Source organism: Nicotiana attenuata, chromosome 1 (assembly GCF_001879085.1).
Source record: "Nicotiana attenuata strain UT chromosome 1, NIATTr2, whole genome shotgun sequence".
In the NCBI taxonomy this organism is placed as follows: domain Eukaryota; kingdom Viridiplantae; phylum Streptophyta; class Magnoliopsida; order Solanales; family Solanaceae; genus Nicotiana; species Nicotiana attenuata.
Genome location: NC_031989.1, coordinates 96,916,069 through 96,924,174, shown reverse-complemented (window position 1 = coordinate 96,924,174; position 8,106 = coordinate 96,916,069). Strand labels below are relative to the sequence as shown.

The following is an 8,106-nucleotide window of genomic DNA, read 5'->3' as shown; positions in this document are numbered from 1 at the left end:
TATATATATATATAAAGAGAGAGAGAGTTACATCCGTCGGCTATTTTTAATTTAAAAAATTAGAAGGGCGGCTATTTGGTTAATTTTTTTTTTTGTTTGGCAAATAAATAAACTTTTGTATTACCGAATGAGAAATATGTACAAACAAATATAACTGAAAGCTGGCAAAAGGCCCAAGCATCATTTCTAACAACTATTTATCCATATTAAGGTGCATTATTGTTAGGGGTGCACATAGGTCGGGCTGGCTCGGATTTTGCAATTACCAAAACAAACCAATTGGGTCGGGTTATTAAATTTAAAGATCAAACTAGACCAATAAAACTCGGGGTTTTCAATCTCGATTTTTCTCGGATTTTCGGGTTATTCGGATTTGTTTGGATTTTTTTCCGGTAAAGTTTTCGAAACACAAAACACATAACTTGTGCTCAAAATATTTCTTTAATCCTAGTAATATACAACTATATAAGGTATTTTTCAATAACATAATACAAAATATGAGATGTGTCATGGCATTATCCTAAAATATTCAACAATAAAGACAATAAAATTATGTAATATAAATATTGCTAATTAAAAAGCATAATAAAAATAAACATAATCTAAAAGTACTAAGTCATGCTAAAATAAGTAGACTAATAAGGGAGTATTAATTACATGACTAAACTCTTAAAAAATAAAAATAGGTTATGCATTTTTATCTAAATCATTGCAAAACAAAAAATAGATATTCAATACACTGTCGTTCCTAGTATTGAATTGAATATCTTTTGTAAGCATTAATATTGATTTGGTTTTGGTTTTGGTTTGGGCTTTTGTTAGCATTATCTAAGTTACTAATATTAATGGCTATAAAACCTATTGGAACATTCAAAAGTTCATATCCAACCTTGAAATAATAATACCTTAAAAGATAAAATTATATATGAAAAAGTTTAAGAAATATTTATAAATTACATCACAATAAGTATATTTATATATTAAATATATCTAAAAATTTTATATATGTAATGTCGGGTTGGTTTGGTTTCAGTGTGACTTTCTTTAATTATAGTAGCAAATCAATTATAGTAGGATTTTTTTTTCCAACACCAAACCAAATCAAAACAAATCATAGTCAAATTTTTTTCTCGGTTTGACTCGAATTATCGGGTTGGTGCAGTTTGTCTAGAGGCGGATCCAAGATTTAAATTGTATGGGTTCAATATTTAAGGTTGTTAGCATTTAACCTATCATATTTTCAAAGTTATGTGTTCATATTCACTATTTCTTACAATATTAGTTAATTTTTACTCATAAATTTATGCCCCGCCTTAAAAGCTATGGGTTCAATTGCACCCGTAGCTATAGTGCTAGATACGCCACTGATAGGGGTGGCAATTTGAGCGCAAACCCGTTCAACCTGCCCAACCCGCCCAGAGATTAATGGGTTGGGTTACAAACATTTTAGCTCATGGGTCTATTTGGGTTGAGCCCAAGTTAACCCTTCTTTTTATGAGATTTTTTCCTTCCTATACCATATATGAAACTTTATTACCAAATATGTGCATAGTTTCTAATTTACCCGCTATGTTCACAATTTTTCTACAATTATTGTACCATTCATTAAATACTAATTATTAGTAGCTGAATCTTCCTAATTAGGCGCGCTACAAATCAGGAACAGAATATTCTAATTGATTTCGCGACCTTCAGATCAAATTTGAAACGCAAATCCTATATCTTCAATTTAAAATCCATTGACAGCCATTAAAAAGCTTGAAAGCTTTGAATTCAAATTTGGGTTTTCAAAAATCATATTTGTTTGGATTGGGTGTTGTTGAAAATAATCGGGAATATGGTTTGGAGTTTATATCTCAATTTTGAGGGATTTTGGTGAAGATTAGACTTAGTTTTGACTGAATTTCAGATTGAAACTCGAAGAAGAAGAAGAAGAAGAAGAAGAAGACATATTGTAGAAATTGTAGATAAATTGTAGATAAATTGTAGATTATTTGTATTCTGATTGTAGATACTTTATTTTCTGTTTTCACAAAGAAAAAAAGGCTAAAACTTCTACAGATCTTCTGAAAAAACGCAATTATGTCAAAAATCCCAATTATGCTACAATTGAATGGGAATTGGGATATAAAAATTCAATGTACCTAGTTTGTAGATAATTTGTAGATAAATTGTAGATTATTTGTATTCTGATTGTAGATGCTTTGTTTTCTGTTTTCACAAATCAAAAATGACTAAATCTTCTACAAATCTTCTGCAAAAAATGCAATTATGTCGAAAATCCCAATTAAACTACACGAATATTTATGATTTAAGAAGAATAAATATTGAAATAACACAAGGAGCTAAGTTAAAGCTTGTGACAACTTGTACATATAATGTGCAAAAATCTCCAACGCAAAAGAAGAGTGTCCAGCTAGTGGAAGCCTGGGAACGACATATTTTGCAGATCTGATTGAATTTAACTAAAACATCCTTCAACTCCAACCCGAAAGAATTGCGTTCTGGATATTCTACACAACTGAAACGTAAAGCAATGCTCATTCTGGAAGCCCGGGAATCAATTTCTGAACTGATAAGCATATGAAGGAAAAAAAAGGGCATGAAGAAAAGAAATCCCTCACTAAAACGTGGGTGAGTGTGAAGGTTTGGGAGAGAGAAACGTGGGAGGGGTGGGATATACGGTACCTTGAATTAAGGAGGGATATACGCTGCATTAATTGTACCCTTAAAATACACTATGGTATAGAATTGGTAATTTGGTATACTAAATGTAATTATATCAAACCTTAAACGTTGAGGGTAATAAGGTTTCCTATATGGTATAGGAATGTAAAAATCTCTTTTTTTATAACCCATTTTGACCCATTAAGCAGCCCAAATACAACCCATGAAACTCACCCAAAACAAAGGGATCTCAACCTAACTTAACTAGAAATTCACTTAGTTGCCCATTGCCCCAATTTTACTCTTTTTTTTTTGTATTTTCAGTTTTCTGTTTTATGGTTTTTCTGACACCACCCGCCCCCGTCCCTACCCCCCCCCCCCACCCACACACACACACGCTAAACCCCTCAATTTTTTTTTACTTTTTTTTGATTTTTGATTTTCATTTTTTTGGTTCTACACCATCCGCCCACCCTAGCCCCCCCCCTCCCCCCCCTCAAAATTATTATTTTTTACTTTTTTATTTTATTTTTCAGTTTTCTGTTTTTTTGTTTTTCTGCACCACCCACCCACCCCCCCAAAACCCCCTCCAATTTTTTTTTAACTTTTTTATTTTTTATTTTTCAATTTTCTGTTTTTTCGTTTTTCTTCACCACCCCCACCCGCAAAATATTTTTCAACTTACACATTTTAAGGTAAAAGGTTTTTTTATGCAAGATGAGCATGGTTCTAAAATATGGGCAAGTTGGCCGGGTTGGGCTATGACCTATTGTTTAGCCCATCTTGACCCAGCCCATCTTAGCCCAAGTACACTTTGGGCTGGGTTGAGCAATGACCCATTTATTGACCTAACCCATCTTGACCCGCCCAAATTCAGTCCAACCCGCCCATTTGCCACCCCTAGCCACTGAATTTTTCGGTTTCCTTTGTACAACTCTAATTATTATTATCACTACAAGAAAAAGATAATTTCTTCAAACTCAAACATCCCAAACTCCACGCACTTCGATAATATTCCTCCTTTAACTTACACTTACATATCCACTATGTGACGACCCAATCCGTCGTCTCATGTATTACAGCCTCGTTTCCCCCATTTATTGCTCTTTCATGTTTTATTATCAGCAACGGGTGAGTTAGAGTTGAATTGAATTGGTTTGGATAGGAAATGAGACACTTAGTCTCTTTAAGGAAGGTTTGGTTTGGAAAAGCCAACCGAACGTTGATTTATTAGTTAGAAGGCTCGGATGTGAATTCCGGTGATTCGGTTAGCTTCGGGAGGTGATTTGTGACTTAGGAGTGCGATCGGAAGTGATTTTGGAGGTCCGGAGTAGAATTAGGCTTGAATTGGCAAAGTTGGCATTTTGGCGAATTCCGGTGGATAGGTGAGATTTTGATCCGAGGGTCGGAATGGAATTCCGAGAGTTGCAGTAGCTCCGTTAGGTGATTTTGGATATGTGTGAAAAATTTCAGGTCATTCGGAGGTGTTTTGGTCGGGTTTTTGATCGAATGCGTAATTCGAAAGTTTTTAAGAAACTTAGGCTTAAATTCGATGTGATTTTATGGTTTTAGCGTTGTTTGATGTGTTTTGAGGATGAGAACAAGTTTGAATGAGGTCTTAGGATGTATTGGTGTTTTTGGTTGAGGTCCCGGGGGCCTCGGGGTGAATTCGGGTGGTTGAACGAGAGTTTTGAGGAGTGTTGCAGGTCTGTTGCTGCTGTCATCTGATATTTCCGCTTCTGCGGAAATGGACCGCAGAAGCGGTTCCGCAGAAGCGGGTGAGCGACCGCAGAAGCGGTCAGGCCCGGGTTAGGGAATTTTTGCAAAAGCGGAAGGATGGTCGCTTCAGCGGGTCCGCATAAGCGGATATTTTACCGCAGAAGCGGTTGTTGAGAGAACCGCAGAAGCGCATCTGGAGTCGCATAAGCGAAAAGGGCGGTTTTAATGAAAACCGCTTAAGCGGACTTCTGACCGCAGAAGCGGTCCCGCATAAGCGGAAGCGGGACCGCAGAAGCGAAAAATAACTGTTACAGAAGGGTTTAAAATATTAAATTTCATCCGCGAACAAGAGTTGGTTTCAACCATTTTTAAGCGGTTTTGAGAGCTTGGAGCGAGAATTTTCGAGGGCTTTGACTGAGAATCAATTGGAGGTAAGTTCCTTGGTCTAAATATTCGAGTTTATGGTAGAAATTACATGTAAATTGTGGAAAATTCATCAAAAACGGGTCAAGCTAGGGATTGAAAAGTTGTGATGTAAAAACGGATCTTGAAAGGGCATTTGAACTCCGATTTTGGTAAAATTGGTATGTGTTGACTCGTGGCGAGACGAGGAATCCAGTGATGTAAATTTCGTAATTTTTCGAGAAGTGGGCTTGGGGCTCGGGTTTTGCCAACTTAGTGAATTTTGGTGTTTTTCGAGTCTTTTCGATTGGGTTATGTATCTTTAGCCTATTGTAATGTATTCGTTGTGGTTTTAATCAGATTCGGCGTGCGAAGAGGTTGATTCGAAAGGCAAAGGCATAGCGAGCTAGACTTGTGGCCGGCTTGAGGTGAGTAATAGATGTAGATGATGACCTGAGGGTTTGAAACCACGGTATATCACATTGTGACGCTATATTGAGGCGGGGTCGACTGTGACTGGGGATTGTGACCTTGTGACGACCCGACCCGTCGTCTCATGTGTTACTGCTTCGTTTCTCCCATTTTATGCTTCTTTATGTTTCGTTATCGGTATGTGGTGTTTTAGAGTTGATTTGGATTGGTTTTGATAAGAACTGAGACACTTAGTCTCTTTAAGGAAGGCCTAAGTTGGAAGAGTCAACCGGACGTTGACTTATGAGTTAGAAGGCTCGAATGTGATTTCCAGTGATTCGGTTAGCTTCGGGAAATGATTTGTGACTTAGGAGTGCGATCAGAATTGATTTTGGAGGTCCGGTGTAGAATTAGGCTTGAATTGGCGAAGTTAGTATTTTGGCGAATTCCGGTTGATAGGTGAGATTTTGATCCGAGGGTCGGAATGGAATTCCGAGAGTTGCTGCAGCTCCGTTAGGTGATTTTGGATATGTGTGTAAAATTTCAGGTCATTCGGACATCGTTTGGTCGGGTTTTTGATCGAATGCGTAATTCGGAAGTTTTTAAGAAACTTAGGCTTGAATCCGATGTGATTTGATGGTTTTAGCGTTGTTTGAAGTGTTTTGAGGATTGGAACAAGTTTGAATAAGGTATTAGGATGTGTTGGTGTTTTTGGTTGAGGTCCAGGGGGCCTCGGGGTGAATTCGGGTGGTTAAGCGAAAGGTTTTTGGAGTTAATTGCAGGTTCAACCTTGCTGGTATCTGTTGGTTTCGCACCTGCGGTTATGGGACCGCAGGTGCGGTCTCGCTGAAGCGATTGGAAGGTGCGCAGAAGCGGAAGTCTTGGCCCTTGTCAGATTCCGCAGGAGCGGAAGGAGGACCGCATAGGCGGCCTCGCAGAAGCGAGCTAGACCTCGCAGGAGCGGAATTTGGAACCCTGGTCAGGTTCCGCAGAAGCGGAACATTAGATCGCTTAAGCGGTCCCGCAGATGCGGTTGGGGACCGCAGAAGCGGAAGGTTGCCTTAAGTGAAAGGTCCGCAAAAGCGGACGTTGACCGCATAAGCGAAAGCCACAAAAGCGGTACGGGACCCACAGAAGCGAAATGCCTGGCAGTTAAGTGAAATTAATCATCTTCGCGAATTTTTGAAAGAACAACATTTTGGACTTCGGACTAATGAGATTTTGGGCGATTTTTGAAGAGAGTTTCGAGGGCTAACATCAGGTATGGATTCTTGGGCTTAGATTATGTTATTATTGTGTATAAACATGAATTAACACTGAAAACCCAAGGAATTAAAGGGTAAAAAATGGGGTAAGTTAGGGTTTGAGAATTTTGATGTAAAAATAGAATTTGGAGGGTCAAACGAACTCCGATTTTGGTGAATTTTATATGTATGGACTCGTGTCGAGACGAGGAATCCGGTGATGTGAATTTCGTAATTTTTCGAAAAGCGGGCCCGGGGCTCGGGTTTTTGCTAGTTTTGAGATTTCTGCTATTTCTTGGTTGTTTTCGATTGGGTATTGTTCCCTTGGCATATTGTAATGTATTTGCTCTGATTTTGGTTAGATTCGACGCGCGTGGAGGCCGGTTTGAGGGGCAAAGGTTTCGAGAGCAAGAGATTTCACCGGTTCGAGGTGAGTAATACTTGTAAATGATATCCTGAGGGTTTGAAACCCCGGATTTGCACATCATAGTGCTGTATTGTGGTGACTTGCACGCCAGGTATGAGCGTGGGGTAGAGCACCATTGGGGATTGTCACTTGGTCCATCCCGGTTGTTGATTTTACTGCGTAATTGACTGAAACCTACTTGATGCTATCGTGATTTGGGTTGATTGCCATGTTTTGGGCTTCGTGCCGATTATTCGAATCCTTTAGGGATTATTATCACTGTTTTCATGACACTTAGCATATTAAATGATTTCAATCCTGAGTTAAACCCTGTTTTGAAATGTGCAGTCATATTGTTAAAGTTTAAAGACTTAAATTGTATTTTTCTGATGTTTTGAGTTAAAAGCTATTACTTGACATTGCCCGAGTGGCTCATTTGCATGTTCTGGACTGAGGATGGATCGGGATGCACGCCGCAGCGATGCTATGATGATATTGCACTTGGGTTGTAGGAGCCCCTCCGGAGTCTGAACCCCAACAGTGAGCGCGGGTACCCAAATGGATCGGGCTGCGCGCCGCAGCGGTCATGTGCATTGAATTGCATTCATGCATCGGTTCCTATTTGTACTACGTGTCATGACATTCAGCACTCTCATTTCATTGGCATTCATGCTACTTCTTGCACTGTTTACCAGACGCCCTGGTGTTAATTGTTAGTGGAGTGCTGTGCCCGAGGGGCTGACTTATGTGCGGACTTGCATTATCTGAATACACATTCATTTGCTTGACTGTTGTAAAAGGATATTTTCAAAAGAGGTTATTAAACTGAGCCAGATATTTCCTGAATGATTTTTCACGGTCTTACTGTTTTCTAAAAAGGGTTGTACTGTCCTATATAGCATGATGGAGTGCTCTTACGTGATTTCTTGCCTCTCAATTATTATTTACTCTTATTACCACTGAGTTGGAAGTACTCATTTTACTCCCTGCACCTCGCGTGCAGTTGCAGGTATCGTTCACCCGGTAGCGGGTTATTAGCGGATTGAAGGTATTGTTATTGTAGCTGAGCAAGGTGACCGCCAGCGTTCGCGGCACCGGACTTCATCTTTTGGATTCCAGATTTGATTTTATATATATATGACCCTGTAGTTTTGTTCCTACTTCTTAGATGCTCGTGACTTGTGACACCCCGGTCGGGTTATGTGGGGTTGAAAATCTGATTATTATGGCCGTTAAGTTGTATTATTCTATTCACAT

The 8,106-nt window shown here is 39.0% G+C and overlaps 1 pseudogene; it reads right to left on the bottom strand.

The window, feature by feature from the left end:
* LOC109238770 overlaps positions 1–8,106 on the bottom strand; it is a 62,341-nt pseudogene that overhangs the window by 28,414 nt on the left and 25,821 nt on the right.